Source organism: Condylostylus longicornis, unplaced genomic scaffold, assembly GCF_029603195.1.
Source record: "Condylostylus longicornis isolate FDR11 unplaced genomic scaffold, ASM2960319v2 ptg000048l, whole genome shotgun sequence".
Taxonomy (NCBI): domain Eukaryota; kingdom Metazoa; phylum Arthropoda; class Insecta; order Diptera; family Dolichopodidae; genus Condylostylus; species Condylostylus longicornis.
Window position 1 is genome coordinate 13,279,424 of NW_026578017.1, and position 17,977 is coordinate 13,297,400.

The 17,977-nt window shown below is 24.1% G+C and overlaps 1 protein-coding gene across 1 annotated transcript in view; it reads right to left on the minus strand.

Moving 5' to 3' along the window:
• Positions 1 to 17,977, minus strand: part of LOC129611018 (protein grainyhead-like) — a 125,528-nt gene that overhangs the window by 89,170 nt on the left and 18,381 nt on the right. The gene's annotated exons all lie outside the window — the stretch shown is intronic.

The following is a 17,977-nucleotide window of genomic DNA, read 5'->3' on the forward strand; positions in this document are numbered from 1 at the left end:
GCGTCATAAAACTAGGGCGCAATTATTACGCGCAATGTGCAATGTTTATTGCGTATTATACATTGCTTTGAAAGCAAGGAGTAGGGGCACTTTTTGAAAACTGCCTAGGGTGCCGAACAAATTAGAACCGGGCCTGATTATACTATACGTATTCATAACTCTTATGTAACAAAGAACAAAGAAAATTTAAATTGTTTCAGATATTCACAAATCAGTTGATTTTGGTTTTTATCAATGGACGTTCTTCTCGTAATGTAAAATGTCTTTAGCACAAAATTTTTATCTACACACTAAATTTCAATTAATTAATTTGTATAACAAATTCTTTTATATAAATTGTAAATGGCAACCTTAAATACACCTTTAGAATCCAATTCCTTAATTGTATACATTTATACACACACTTACGAATTATTGTTTAAAATTTTATCTGGCATTGGTAAAAGAAATCGAACAAAGAAAAAAAACAAGGAAAAGAAAAACTAAATTTAAAGCTCATTTTATAAGGCAATAAAGTAATGAAAGATTCTTGTATAGAGATAAAATTTATTAAGATGAAATATTAAGTTTTGGTATCGATATGCAGGGGTAAGCATTATATTTAATATTATCATAAAAAAATCTAGAAGAAAGAAATGCACATATTGTTTTTTTTTTTGGTGTAATTTTGAAAATAATAATTTTTTTGATCGGTTTTTTTGGGATACAAAAATAAGAATACATTTTCTATAATATTAAATTCAAAAAAACAAAAACTTTTTTTTTATTTTTTCCCTACAGTTATGAGAAAATGGTTAAGAATTTTTGTTGGTTCAACCAACTATGCAATAATAATACTATTGAAAATTAAAATGACACACGTTAAGTTTTTTTCTGAAATAATTTAAAATAAATTGAGGAGTACAAACTTAGGAAGAATTTTTGGTTTATCTAGCTAGCCTATAGATGTTTGTAACAATATCCAACGTATATTTCTAAAAAGCCTAATCCAAAAAAAATCAATGCTTACTATTTATTAAACTAGAATAGAATGTTTCACTTAAGTTTTTTAAACGTATATAAATGGGAAATCGAAAAAAATATAAAATAAATTAGGAGGTGATCATAATAAATATTTAGAATTCGGAAATTAATTTAAAAAACTTAACATAAACATTTAAGAGCAAAAGAAAGTTGTTTTGTTGACTGAACAAATGTAATCATTTTTAGAGAAACTGTATACCATTTCAGAATTGTCATTATTATATTGCTCATTTTAAGCTCAGTTTTAAGTAACCTGACAGCTTTTTCTGTAAAACATCATAAAAATGGCGTTTTCTCACAACTTATCATGTCTAAATGACAATAATGTTTCTCCTGACACTGTAAAGCCACATAAAGTAAGTTCACTATATCGAAATGCCCGTTGGAATTAGAAAAGAGAATAAATAAATTTAAGAATGTAAAACTTAAGATTTGCCATCCTATATGATTAATTTTTTTGTTTTTAAGTGATTTTTTACCCGAAATAAGAGTTCTTTTCATAAAAACGTTTGCTATATTATGCTATATTGTTTTATAAACAAATGTTTCTGATCCATTTTGCTAATGAACATTACTAAATTATCAGAAATATAGAGAAATTGTTATGAGTAGCGCAGTTAAATCATCTTAACTGTTTTACTTTTATAGAAGAGGCAAAAATATTTTCGATATCCATTACGTAATATATTCACAGTATTGCATTTATAAAAATTTCTTAAGTGTGTTATTAATAAAACTCTAATTAAATTTAATTCGATGCTCAGTTTAGTTTGAATTCTTCATATAGAATCTTCTAAAGTGTTGCTAACATTTGACCGAAATCGTCATACCTCAATCTCTTTAGAACTCATGGAAATGCATCATATGTATATGCATATGTATATAAAAAATTATTATTTTAATAAAAAAAAATACATGTGTACCTGTGGTCTGATAACTAATAAATACACTCTCTACATATACATACATAATTATATTTGTATAACAATTCACGTATTTATAATATTATTACTGATATTATAACTCATAAAAGTTACACCTGTAGGGGACTAAAATTATTTTTTATATTCACATAAAAAATAATAAAACTAAGAATATTTTTGTTTTTATGTTTTATTGTAGTTATTCTCCTTTATAATTTATATAATAATTTTACAGTAATTGTAGCTGATGATTCTTTTGGAAATTTTTTCTTTATTATACAAAAAGGGGTTCACTTTTTTTTATTTTTAATATTTTTTGTATTTTAAATGAAAATTTTTGGATAAAATTTTCATATATCAAAAACATGTATAAGAAATTATTTTAATTTTGTTGTTTTTTTTTTGTTTTTTTTTTTTACTTAATAACATAATTTTTGTCATATATAACGTTAATGTTATGAGTGCACAGGGAAATGTCGATATGAAATTTTGTTTTTATGTTTTTTAAATATAATTATTATAAAATATATAATTTTTTGTTTTTAAATTTATTTTTAAAGTGATAAAATTATGTATAAAGGTGCACACAAATTACGTTGAATATAAATTTACAAAAAAAAAATGGCTTTAAAATTTGATATAAATAACATTAAGGCATTTATTTTTTTTTTTTTTGCGAGGCATGCAAAAGGAAATTATTTTTAGTTGTAGAGTTCTGGACTGTGCAAGGTTAATGTAAAATAGTTAATTTAAAAATAAAAAATTTAGATTAACAATACAATGTATTACAGTCATTGCATATCGTGTGTCTTAATTTGAATTGTTTAAATGTGATTACCTTAATCAGGTGTTTTTGCAAGTAAAAAAACTTTTTTTTAAAGTAAAAGAATTTGTTATTCACACGACATATCAAATATTTTGAACAAGAAAATATTAAAAAGCAGCTCAAATATCAAAGAGCAACCATGACGATTTTAGCGTGTCATTGGTCAGGATCTTATACAGCTTGAATTAATATACTTTACTACACCACTGCAGGAACAGTAAGGAAAAGAGAAAAGATATGAAAGTATTTTATCCTCTTTCTATGTATACGTTCTGACTGGAGTTAGGGTTCGATTAAACTAGATTAGGGTTTCCCTATTTTCATGGTGATCCATACATATTCCGTCCAAAAAATTGACTTAGGATAGCTTTCATTGGATTTTGATTTAAGGTGTAGTTAATTCTAATTAAACAACGGCAGGTTAGTCACCTACCTAGTTAAAAATTCAATGACGTAATGAAACTAGGGCATGACTATCAATGATATCCTAGGATCCTAGCTGCTCCTAGGGGTGAAGAAGCAAAGAATTCTAATTAAACGAAATTTGCTATCAAACGCAATATTTTTGCTTTTTTTCCTTTTTGCCTTGAGACACGCATCAAAACTGATCAAAGCGCTTTAATTTAAAGTTACAAAGCAGAAACTGTTAAAATATTTTTGTTATATACAATAGCAAATATTATATATATACATACATAAATATATGTATATAAATATATACATATACATACATACATCCATACATAAAGTGTACATTTTTACAAAATTTTATAATTAAAAATTTACAATTTTATCTACAACCCCCACCATTTCATGTAGTTTATTTTGCATGAGCTTTTAAAAATATTTATAATTATATAAAACTATTTCTTTGTATTTTGCAACAATTTCAATACCCTCAATAGAGTACTGTAATAATTGAGCATTAATCAAAATAATATTTATAATTAAAATTAATTTTAAATAATGTTTCGAAAGCAAAAAGCTCCATTGAATTCCTTTATAAAGACAGTAATTTATTTATAATTTGAATTCAAAAATTTACTCTACTGTTATACGAGTATTATTGCAAGAAATGTTATAATTGATCATAATTATTGCTTTAAATAATAATTATAAGTGTGTATTAATTAAAATCTTGCAGATATCTTCATTATAAATATTAAAATTTGTTTTGTCACCGTCATCTATAGCCAACACGATTTATTATACTAGTATACTAGTTTAAACATTAGGTATTGAAGATGTTGTTTGACAAATTAATTAATTAATTTGTAGGTCAATGTCAAAATAACAATTATTGACTAAAGCATTGGCTAAATTAAGAAGTTATTAAAATGACAATTTTATTTTTGTGAATATTAATTTCATTTCCAAAATGAAGTGAAACTATTCTTTTTATTATGTAATTAGAGCCATAATTTCAGTTAATTATTGAATATTTTAAAAGATATTAAAAAAGAAAAATATCCTGATCATATACACATGGTTCCGATTTTGTGTGTAGTAAGAATAAAGATGTCCTGTGTCACATTTTGGTGTAAAATATAGAACTGGAAAATGAGATTTTTATATTTAATATACTAAAAATTTCTTAAAAATGTTTTATTTTACAAAAGTATGTAACTTTAATTCTGCACCAAAGATAATTAATAAAATGAGGCATTCTATATAGAGTCGTTTCATCTCATTACTCTTTTCATTTTGAATTTATGTAGTGCGTTTCAAAATATAATCATTGATTGTAACATACACCTGCAATACGCACACTTCAATTCTTTAAAAATTGCAAATTTTGCGGTTAATGTGTTATACAATTTTCACAAATAATCTAAAATTCCGAATAACATTATAAAATAAAATAATGTAACCTTTAGTATCTAATACAATGCGATTTTATGATAGGGAATCCATAGCATATTTCATTGAGTAAAAATTTACATAAAAGAAAATCATGTAAAACAAAATCATTTTGTATAAGACATAATTAAAATAAATTTTTCTTTTTACATCACCAATATGAAACTGACATCGATATGTCAGTTACAATTACCGTTTACCGTTTCATAAATAAATACATACATGTGTATATTTATATTATGAACTTATTATAATTGTATGTTTTGATATTAAAATGTCTCTGATAAAAATGACGACGACGTTAATGTTTGTATCTGCATGTAGTAATTGCTTAAGAATGTGCAATGTTGTTTGTGCTTTTCTTGTTATTGATGGTGTTGTTAAAGATTTTCTCCCCATGATTAACATCAATAAATAACGCTGCAACAAAAAAAAAAATGAAAAAGTAAGAAAAAAAAATGAAAAACAGTTTCAAAATTTTCCTCGGTGTAAATTACATTGCATTCATGCAATCGATTGAACATACAATATTTAAGTACATATATGCGAGTAATAGGTATGTTGGTATATAAAAGCTACGTAAGCAGATTCGTACACTATAAAAGCTCTAAAATATATTGCAGACGAAAAAGTTATAGAAGAAGAAAAATAAATTATAGAGAAATTCGTTAAGATATTTTAGCGCGCAAAGTTAAAAACAACAATGTTGAGGAATTATAAAACTGACTAAAAAAACTGAAGTATGTCCGTACATATGGTTCGCTAAATAATTGGAAAACCTCCATATTATTATTGAAACTCCACTACAATAAATTTAGTAGTTTATGCTTTGAGAAAAGAAAAACAGACGAAACAAATAAATAAATTTAAAATGCAATTTTGAGTCCTGAAATCACATCAATGACAATGGAGTAGTACATTCCCGACAGCATCCAAATATTTAATTTACTTGTCTAAATGAATTCTCCTTGAGTATAGGCTACTTAGTTTCCTCTAAAAATAACACCTGGGAAAGGCGAATATTTGAACGATAGTTACATGAATTTTTTTTCTTGTTTTTATTTTTTTTCTTTATTTTCTTATGCTATAAGTGTGAACCATTGAAATTTTTCAAAAAAAATTTTTTTTTTTTGTAAAAATGTTATTAGAAAAATCGTGTAAATATAAGATTGGAAAATTATGTGGGCATTTTTTTTTTATGTGCACATTTTTAAACGTTTTATTGTACATGCTGCAAAAATGAAAAATAACAACAAATAAAAAAAGTTCTATATAACAAATCATTATTAAGAGACAAGCAAATCAATATTACGAGTATATCGTCGTGTTTTATAAAATTACAATACTAGCTATATAAAAATATTAGGCTTCACACAAACTTTGTATATACTGTTATTACGATATACTCGTACGAGTACCATTTTTATTCTACACATAGGTATGTATGGTATATACGAGTACGTATAAATGTAAAAGATTGGAGAAATGTACAGGTAAAATATTATAGCGGTAAAAGTAAACACTTTTCATAATTTATTTATTTTTGTTTTGGTTTTTTTTTTGTTATTTTTGTATTCTTATGCAGCTTTTCTTTTCTTATGTATCATTACCCGAAATGTTCAAATAAATGATGGATACCTTTGCGTGGTGCCGTTTTTCATATTTATGTGATTTTACCATAATATTCATGCTATTTAATAAAAATCAAGTACAAGTTGTAAGTGACTTCATATATGTATGTATATGAAAAGGAAAGCAAGAAAATAAAAATCAAAAATATATTGAAGGATACAATAAACAACAATAATAAAAAGGAAAAAAGAGTGCACCACATGTAATTTTTGTTTCTTATTTTTGTTGTTCTTTGTTTTTTTTGCATTATTTGCAGTAAAATTATGATCAGCACTTATAAGTGTTCACATACTAACAAAAATATTTAAAGCATGACACAGATGGTATATACGAAATTCATTTGTGAATGCCTATACGTATCTGTTAAGGTATATCAGTAGTTGTAAAACTGTAAAATACACAGGCTCATTCACATTAGTTCTTAAAATTTGAATAGTGTTATAACTTAAGTTTGAAATTCCATCCATGATGTAAGTAGTAGTAACAGACTGAGAATTTATTTAGAAATTTGTTCCCTATTAGAACAAAATTTTTTCGGTTAAAGACTCTGAACTTTTTAAAATTTTCTAACATTTGTGGCTGTTAATACTTTCAAAGTTATTTACGATCCACTTTTTTTTTTAAATTCTCGACAAAATTGGAAATCTAAAATAAAAATTTTAAAACACAATGAAATTAATATATAAATTTTAATTTAAATTTTCAGTATGCAAAATATTTCTGATATTTCCGAAACCATTAAACAGAAACTCATTGACATCAGCTTTTCAACTTGATTCACAATAGTCATTCACTCAATAATATGAGTGAAACATATAATTACCTAGTTCTCAAGGAACAATGTAATAAGGGTTAAATTGTACAGCTTTGCCAACCTATACAATGAAAAAAGGTTGGATCACATCATTATTTCAATAATAGGATGATACAAAAAACAAAAAAATTGAAAGAGGCGTAAAGCTCAAATTCAAGAATTAATTGCGTGATTTAAGAAATTATATTTTTTAATAACGGTAAATTTAACCGACCTCTTGTTTTTTAATTTTAAATATGGTATGCTGCGGCAGAAGAAACTAGCCATTATATTTCTCCGTTTCCAAAATTTCGAAAATGTCCATGACCATGTTCACGGACTAACGGGCGGAAGAGCGGGCGGACGGACGAACGGACTAATAATATTTACGGGGGATTTTCGTTTATTCAGTTCTAGAATAGTTCTAGCTTGTAGTACGTTCGAAAATTCACGCTACATACACTGCAAATATAGACCGTTCGGAAATTTAATCTGAAATAAAGAAATGTTAGAAATGTAGCGCAGACCTCTAGTATAAATTTTGTCGCTGCCTCTAGTATAAATTTTTGCCTCATAAAATTGCTTTTTCTTTTTAAATTTAAAATTCAAAATAAATTTTAAATTTCAAAATGGCTGATTCAGATATTGAATGGTTATTACAGTAAGTTTTCTTTAAGTCTTCAAATCTTGTTGAAATTTCCTAATTTTGCAGTGAATTGGAAGGCGAGAAGTATTGGGATACAATTTTATAAACAATGTCATTTCTGTTATTTTTGAACGACTGATTATTTAGAAGTTCTAGAATTTGTAGACTGCGTAAATAAAAAAAACTTAGCTAAAGTTCTTGCATACTGTTTAACGCTTGGACTTAGAAATTATAGTTTTAATGTAGAACTTTTAGCCCAACGTGCATAAACGAAAACCCCCACACTCTCTTTGAATTTCAAAATGAATGATATAACAAAATAGGTGAAGTATTGAAAACTTTGAATATCACTGATATTTTAAAAAAATTTTCATTTTTTTTAATAAAAAAAAGTTGTTATAGAAAAAAATGTTAAATGCACAGCAAAGATTGTATTTTGCACCATAATTTCTACAATATTTCCTTTTTTTTTGTTGTTGTTTAGGTTCTCTTTATGTTTTTCTATGTTTGTTATAAGAAAGCTATATAATAAATGGCTATAAAGACTATAATAAATGTTATAATAGAAGCGCAAGAAGGAGCAAAATTGTTATAATAACTAAAAAAGAGGGAAAGATAAAGGAAAGAAAAAACACATAAAAATCAAAAATATAAATTTATTATATAGAAGACTTGGAAAATTTTACCTGTAACAAACATTAAGCATGATATAAGTATTTCTCGTATATACACGCTACAAAAGCAATACAATCAGAAAAAAAAATTATGCAAAAAAATAAAATGTAAATGCAATATGCAATGAATTGGAACGCAACAAACACTAAAATTTTATTAAAGATTTGTGGGAATTCAACGTTACATCCATTTAGGCTCATTATATCTAATCAGAATTACAATGCTTATACACAAAACGCATTAGAAAATCTTCAATTGTATTCGAAAATTCATTTTTATTACGTTAATATAGAAGAGAAAATATTGGAAAAGGAAAGCAAAATAAGCAAATTTTTTTTTTTTTTTGGAAAATTTCAAATATTTTCATTTCCACTTAAATTTTCTTTTGTTATTTTTAATGTTTTTTGTATAAAGATTTGATTGCAAATTCATAGATTAAATTTAGAAAAATTTTATATACGTATATTTTATTGGATCTTTTAAAGTGTTACAAATTCGATAATAAAATAATTTGAATTTAATGGATCTTACAATAGAAAGAAGAATTTTTGCATAAATTTAAATTACATGAGAATAAATTCCAATAATATTTTTTAGAATAATTTGAATATTTTTTTTTTTTACATATTATATAAGATTTAATTGAAAAATTCCGTTGTTCTTTTATAAAAATTTATTTGTTATTTTAAAGTTATATAATATTATGCTATATATAACGTATATACGAGTATTGTATAAAAATTAATATTAAGTCAATGAACTTATACAAACGGATTGTTTATAATTCTTGTAAAAGAAAAATTGCGAGTACCTTTAAATGAAAGATTTATAAGTGAAATTTGAAATAAATTGTGTTAAAAATTCTAAAAACATTGTTAAAAACAATTTGGCTATAAGAAATTTAATATTTTCAATTTTACAATCAAATACTTAAATGTATACTAGCATAAAGTACCAAAAATTTTCAAATAGTTTGTACTGCCACGCACTGGTTTTTAAAAACGAAAAATAAATTTATCGTGGCCTTATCCTTGATATACCAATTTAAAATGTTAAATTTAATTTATTTTGGTAATTTAGATTAAACAGGCTGGAAAACCGGAATCCAAATAGAGAAATTGAGTTTCTGAGTTCCAAAAGACAGCAGAGTTCAGAGTTTGTTAATTGCTTGGAAATCAAGATTTTCAAAATTGTATTTAGACTATATCGACTCTGCAATGCTAGATAAAATATAAATGTTATAATCTCACATTTGTTTGTGGAATAAAATTTGATTTTTGCGTAGTGATTTGAATTTTTATTCATCCTCTAATTAAGCATTTCATTATTAATATAAAATTCTGTAATTTAATTAATTTTTAAAGAATTTTTTAAATTTTTTTTATTTTGTTTTTTTAAAAACTTTTTTGCTTATGTTGCAAAAGCAATAAAAACAAATCTTTGTGGAAGATTATGACACAAAATTTTTGCAATAAATTATTGAAAGTCTTGTGTTAACAAAACACTGTCATTCAAACACTAAAACCAAATTTTTGTGTTTTTGTTTTTCAAGATAAAAATCGCTTATACATTTTGTCTTTTTTTAAATATTGTTCATTTAAAAAACAATATAACACTTAGATTAAATCAACATTACCTCAAACCAGAAACCAATAACATATTATATTGTTATTATCTCTTGTTCCAATCCACATATAGCACGTGTTCCTCCAAAAAAAAAGCAAAAAACAAATTCAGAATACAAAAAATTAATAAAATAGGCATAAATAAAGGTACCTACTCGTATTATTACTTTTTTCGTTGTTTTACACAAACTATATACGCAATAAAAAAGCACGTGAGCCTTTTGCATTTGTTCCGGCGCAGAACACATAAATATCGCACCTATATATAATTTGACCATAAATATGATTATCACGTTCAAAATAATAACACCACAAATTTAAACAATTTTAAAATTGAAAACATTTAAACGTGGTTAAAATTTTAAACACGTTTTTATTTAAAAACAAAATATATACTCGTATTATATGCATTAGTTTTGTGTTTTGTTTTAGATAAATAAAATATATGATAAACTTGTATTCATAATTGTGGTCCTCCATATTAGGGTTACTAGATATATATTAAAAAAGAAAGAAATTTAATAAGAAAGAGCATATAGAACTAAATTGTTGAACACGAACTTTAAGAAAGCCGTCATATAATTGTAAACACAAACAAATAATAATGTCAGAATTTATTTTAATTTATTGTTTATTGTAAATTGAATATAAAATCAAATAACAACTAATTATAATGTTAAATTTTAATAATGAAGAACCAATAGGATATAAAATCTCTTGGAGTTCTACTAGCTTTTGGAATATGTGATTTTACAAATTTCAAACGCGTTAGCATCTACGAGTATCTATATACCTAATTAAAACCCGAAGAAAACTTACTTCATAGTTACGATTGATTATTACGATTGTTAATTAATATTTCCCTATTGTTGGTTCAAATCAATTACAAATTGTTAAAGTACTTATATATGAAATATGAAAATTGACTCACTTATATAACAACAAAAAGTATTAAAATTACTGCAAAATATTGGGAAATATTTGAGGTAAAAATAATTATTAAGGAAGCACAAATTAAATTATAGCTGAATGAGACACGGAAAAAGGCTGAGGTTTTTCAACAGTGAACTTTTAATTTCTATACAAAATTCTGTTGTAAAACGTTATTGTATGAACAATTCCCATCCATACAACTATCATGGGCAACTATCATTATACAATTTCAATGTAAAATAAAATGTCCAATCCAATTATTAGTGCTTTAACTTTTCCCTTTTTGAATAAAATTACTGTCGTACTAATTATATCTCTTCATTACCAAAATTTTCACATTCCCTCCAAGTTTCAATATTAACAAATTTTAATTACAATATTTAAAAACCAAGATATTTTTTTTTCGGTAAAAAATATTTCTATTTAAAATTTCCGGTATAGTTAAAAAAAATTGCTTTTAAAAAAGCCGAACATTTCATATTTTATTCTTCTTGAAAAAAAAGCAACAACAATTGACTTCAATATTTATTTTAAAAGAAGTGCTAATCAAATATAATATTTTTAAAATAAATACACATATGCCTATCTGAAGATACATACAAGGTAACAAACATATTATTTATACATATATATGTACATTGACATACATACTTAATTTCATATTTTATAACTCTTTGGCATTAATTTTAATGTAGTGTAGCGTATACATGCATATTATAGCCATTAAAACTATTAACGCTACATGTGTAACTTAACTATACATATATGTATGTATGTATAATAATGCAAAGTAGTAACAATCTGTTTTCTTCCATCTTTATTTCATTTTTTTCTTCAATTCAATATAAAATTTATACATAAATGTATGTATGTAAATACTGTGATATGACAACCCATCAATTTGATCAATTTATATGCAAATTACATTATTACGTTAAAACAACGAACTCGCAGCAACATTATAATAATCTGAGATGTTTTGTTGCAACAAAATATGCAATTAAAAAAAATTTGCAATATTAAAAACAAAAACACAACACAAAAAAAAATATTATAAAAATAAAAAAAAAAAGATTTATTGTAATATTATTATTTTACTACACATATATGTACATGTGTGTATGTAAGTATTTATAAACTTGTAATGTAGTATACGAACATGGTGTGTAAATTTATGCAAGTGCATATATCCATTACTTGTACATTTTAGACACATTGTTGCTAATCTCTTTGCAATATATTTGGATATACAAGTACATACGATCGATTTTATATATACATACTTATGTATATATTTAAATATAATATACATATGCATAATAAAGTGTACACGCTACATTGATAACATCATTATGAATTAATAAACATTTAAAATAACATTTTTTTTTATTATTTTGCGAAATATATATAATTACTAATATTTAATATTGATATATCGTATAATATAAATATAATATAAATTGCGTACATTGCGTACATTCGCATTTGAAAAATAAAATGGTGACATGAAAAAAGTTCCAATACTAGAAACGCACAACGAGTTCATTATCAGTTTTATGACGTTTGTACTTCAGAATTCAAATTACTGCAGCATTTGAAACTCTTATTTCACTTCATAAGTGTTCTAATTTCACTTTTACCTCTATTTAGAATTTAATGAATATTGTATTTTCGGAAAAATTATCTTATTTATCTGATAAAATTTAATTTTTTTTTTCGAAGGGGACAAATTAAAATTGAAAAAAAAATTATTTTTTAACAAAAATGCATTATGTGTAAGTATGATGCCCGTAATACTAAAATTTTCACATATTTCCCCCTTCAGCTCCTAAAATTTATGGACCGTGTAAATCCTATTTGTCGCTATTGTCGACCGTGTAAATCTTGTTGAAAATACATAATTGAAAAACTAACATTAAATATCAAAACCAACAAAATATATAATTATTTTTCTGATATTATCAAAATAAACAGGGAATTTGACAACCATGTTAAAATCACTTTTGATTTTTGATCTAACCCTAAAAATATGCAATATTTTTTCTATAATATAATATTGGCACAATAATGAGAATAAATCAAAAGAAGTGTAATTTAAGATAGATTTCGTTTGTTTAAAGCAAATACGCTAATTTACAAACCCTTAGTTTGAATCGATTTCTGTAGCGTTGTATAATAAATAACTCAGTAAGCAATTGTTATAACATTTCAATAACGATTTTAAAAAGTTTTTAACATAATTTCAGAAATTAAAGAAGAATATTGTATCATTATTTATAATAATTCAGGATACTGGGATTTATGATGTTATAGTTCTTATACTGCTGCCATTTTATTAATATTTAGGTGCCTGCTAAAAATGTGTGTATCAATTTTTGTTTATGGTTTTCTCTATATACTAGCAGTACGTAATATACACAAAATCATAATGGTTAATATTATGAATAATGTTTTATGATGGAAAAACCGTAGCAATAAATATTTTAATTCCTCGAAATATTCAATGGTGCTATTTTCAACAAGATATTCTTTCTTTTGACTTGATCATTTATAAAATGGTGTCACACCTAATAATTTAAAAGATTATTTTGAAATAAAAAATTGTTATTAAAATATTAGTTTATGTACAATGTATATATTATATAATGTATACTTATTATATATACGTACTTATAAGGAAAATTGGAGACATACATTTTTCGAAGCATAATAAACTATTTATTTTTTTATAACATATTATTTTTGTGTTATAGTGAATAATGAATTGCTGCCTATCACATACATGGAATAATAATAATTCGACTTAACAATTAAAACATTATTTTTAATAAAATGCAACAAGATTATAAAATATATTTCCATAGTAAAAGTTAATTTTAAATTGATCCCTTGGGGCGTAAGAGAGCCTCTGGAGCTTGCATAGCAGTGTTCCCAAACTAATCTTATAGTAAAATTAAGCTTCAAATTTTTGAAATGTAGAATTTATAGTTCACATTTTCTTGTAACAAAATTTAATTACCTAGTGAGAAAATCTCTCTTGAATGAATGATTGAAAATTACATAAATTTATTTAAGTGTAAATTACATAAATTTTTTTATGAATTCTGTTTCAATTACAAAATTTTCAAAAAAAGACATAGAAATTGTCTAAGTTCGCGTAATATTTAGCTTTAGGGTGTTATCGTGAGCAAATTAAATACTGAAATATGTCATTAAAACATTTTAATTGATAGAAAACTTTAAACAAACAAAGTATATTTAAAAAAATTCTAAATTCAATTGAATCAAATCAAAAAGTTTTATTCCTTAACAGTTTCTATCCAATTCAAAGACTCAATTGCTATCAGCAATTGCGTTAAATTTTACATTTGCAATAAAGTCTTACATTTTCGTTTAAGTCTCACATAATGTTTTCTACATAGCTGATTTAATTTATTATAAGATCAAATGAAACTTAATGTCATATATATATTTTGTAATCCGTAAGTGTAAATTTAAATAATTATAACTAAATTATACACTAAATAAAGTTTAATGCTATGTAATTTAGATTAAATTGAAAAATTTTTTTGTTTGTTCGAAGAAAAAAATTAATTTCTATCAACAATTTCAGAATATTTTATATTGTTATATTACATTTAGTACATTTTACATATTAATTACTAAATTCATTATCTTATGATTTATATATTTAAGTTACAATGTTTATTGCACAATGTACATGAATTAATAAATTTTCGAATTTCAGAGAATATGCAGTATTGATGTTACCCGACATGTGCATTTCTCTTTTAATTTTCACTTAATAACCCAATATTTTTTGAAGCTAAAATATTTTATTGAAATGATATTTACCTAGTATAACAAAAGAACAAGAATTTATATAAAATATAATCTCAAAAGCTTTTATTGCTCTAACACAATATTATTGTCTCGCACATCGAACTCACATACACTTAAATAAATGGAAGCTCAAAGCGATTCCAATAGAAGCCATTTTATAAGTACATACATATGCACATTATTTGAAGAGCAAATTAACAATATTAACAAAATGCAAACAAAAAAATTATAAAATAATTTTTACAAATTTTTTATGTACAATTTCAATTACTGAAAAAACTCATAAACAGCGCCAGATTTGACAAATTTTTAAAACAAAAATCTTACTAAAAGCAAAAACATAATTTTTTTTTCAACATTATGAGTAGTAACTTGTCCCCACATTCATATTGCAAATGTCATTAAAATGTCAAGATTAAAACTTTTAAAATAAAATTTGTTTCTATGTCAAAAATTAAAAAAAAAAATAAATAAATAAAATCAAATTCGCTTATCTTATTTAATAAACTTCTTCACCAAATACGTTTACTAAATCGATCCTGATAAAGAGATTAAAAAAATTGTTTTCTTGAATCATATTATAAAATATTTTTAATACTTGTATATTTTTATACACGTGTATGTATTTCAGTATATAAGCAACTAGATACAATGAAGATTTTGACGAAGAAAGACGATAATAGCGCGGTTATTGTTGGCGGCTATTTTTGGTGTTAAACGTGCATTAATATAAATATGAAAATTAAAAAAGAAAACTTACAATACAAAGAAAAACAACAAAGTGGCAAAAATTTTGCAATTTAAAAATTTATTAAGCAATCATTTCATTTAAAAAAAAAACAATTTATTTACATTGCGTTAAAATATTTTTGTTTTTAATTTTAGTTGCGATCCGATGTCCCTGATTATAAAAATTATATATGAGCAAAAAATAGAATAAAAAAATCACATAAATGAAAAATTCAAACAAAACGCAAATCTTAAAAAGATTTAAAATTTTCATCATTTTTTTTTTCTTTGCTACATTCGACTGATACTTAATACCTATTGAATGTCAAAATAGACAGAAAAATACATAGATTCAAGCAATTCTTATGATTTTAACTTTTGTTTTATTTAAAAAAAATTTTTTTCTCTTTAATAATGTCGACATTACTTTGAGCTCCATCTGACATAAAGTACCCATACCACAATTACTATATAGCATTTTATACCACATCAGTATTTAAAAGAAATATGATTTTTGTCTGTTTTTTTAATAGATTTTATTCACGAATTTTTTTTTTGTTCCTTGTGTTTGGAGGGGTATATCAAACATGTAAATCCGTTTATAACATTAAAAAATTTAAAAGAAGTTATAATGAGATTCATTTGTGTGATAATTAAAGATTTAAAGAATTTTTTTTATGATTGGTTGATTGACGTAGCCCACCGCGTAACGCGAAGCAGGTCCACCGCTATTAGGACAAATGTGCCGTTTTGCTACAACTAACCGATGTTAATCTTTGATATCTCGTCGGACACTCGCAGAGATAGTAAGAAATGGTTTCCTTCTTGAACATTTCCTATCAGTTGAGAAAAATTATAAAAATAATTTCAAATTTAAATGTTCATTCAAATATATGTTTGTTTAATTTTATATGTAACAAATTTGTTCATAAATCAATTATTAACACCAAACGGACTGTATAAAATTTTTTCAATTAAAAAAAATTTTATTTCTTAAAAGATTAAATAATTGCATCTTATTATTAATAAAATTAATAAAAATATGTAAAATATTTTAAATATTAAAACTATTTGTTGAAAAATGAATGTCAAATTTCCCGAAAAAATCTGATAAAAATATTAGTGTAGCTTTTAGCTATACATTATATTTGAAAAATCAGCCATAAAAAAATTTAAAATTTGGGTGGCTGGCTTTGGCGTCTGGCATCTTTAAAATTCTTTTCTAATAGTACCGCTATAATGTCTGTTTTTACTGAGTCACTTGCAGAAAGTTTCTATATCTATTAAAACGCACTTTAATTTCAACTATATGTAAAAATTTTTTGATATAAAATTTAAATTTACAGATGGAACGAAATGGAGGATCTATTGGAAGGGGAGATCTGCCCTGGATGGAAGGAACAGAGGAAGGAAATAAGAATATCAATTGTTTTGTGTTTAAAAAATAAGTTTATTTCAAACTTGTATGAGATCTATTGTATGAGAACTATTTGTATGAAGTCATTAGGCATCTCATAAAAAAATTAAAAGCATTAGTATTTTTAATTCAAAAAAAAAATTTAACAAAAATTAATAATATTTTCTTAACACTAAAAATTACAATTTGCTATCCTAAAGTAGTCAAAAACACTTTTAAATAATTTCTCATTTTCCTTCTATTATTTTCATAAATAAAAACAAAAAACCAAAATGTGTGGCATGAACTATTGAATTTTATTGCCCTCAGGATAAAATAAAATTTTTGTGGTATAAATATTGTTGAAGATAGTTTTTGATTTCTATTTTTCTCTAAAGGTTCCAACAATACACCATACATTAGAAATTTGAAAAAAAAAAAAACAATAAAATTTCATATCCTCTCTTGACTCTTTATATATTATGTATAGATCTATATATAATAGCTTTGTTACTCTATCTGAAAATCTTTAAAATTTATTCAATGATCGTGTTATTTTACTCATATATATATATATATGTATATATATATATATATATACAAATAAGTATAATCAAAATGATATTTACATTAATATAAATTTATACATAAATTTTAATGCATATATGTTTATATGTACATATTTAATTTAAATGAAATTGCACTAAATTATGTGTAGATTACCAACGGATAGAAAATTTTCGAATATCTTTAAAATTTAAATACAAGTTTGTGAAAAATCCATGAACGTTTTGAATTACTTTGAGTTCGACTATTAATTGCAATAGTATAGAATAAGACTTTTATTCCTATATAGATATTATAAAATGTTTATTGCTAAAACTTAGCTTGATAATATTTAAGGTAAACACTGGCAAATTCTGAATTTTTTCATAATTATATATGTAGATATTAACTCTTTGAATTATTTAAAGCCGCATTTTTATTAATACTTGCTATCAACTACCAATATTATATTCATAAATTGTATTGCTATTGCACATTCTTTAAAAAACTCGAAGAACATAGCAATA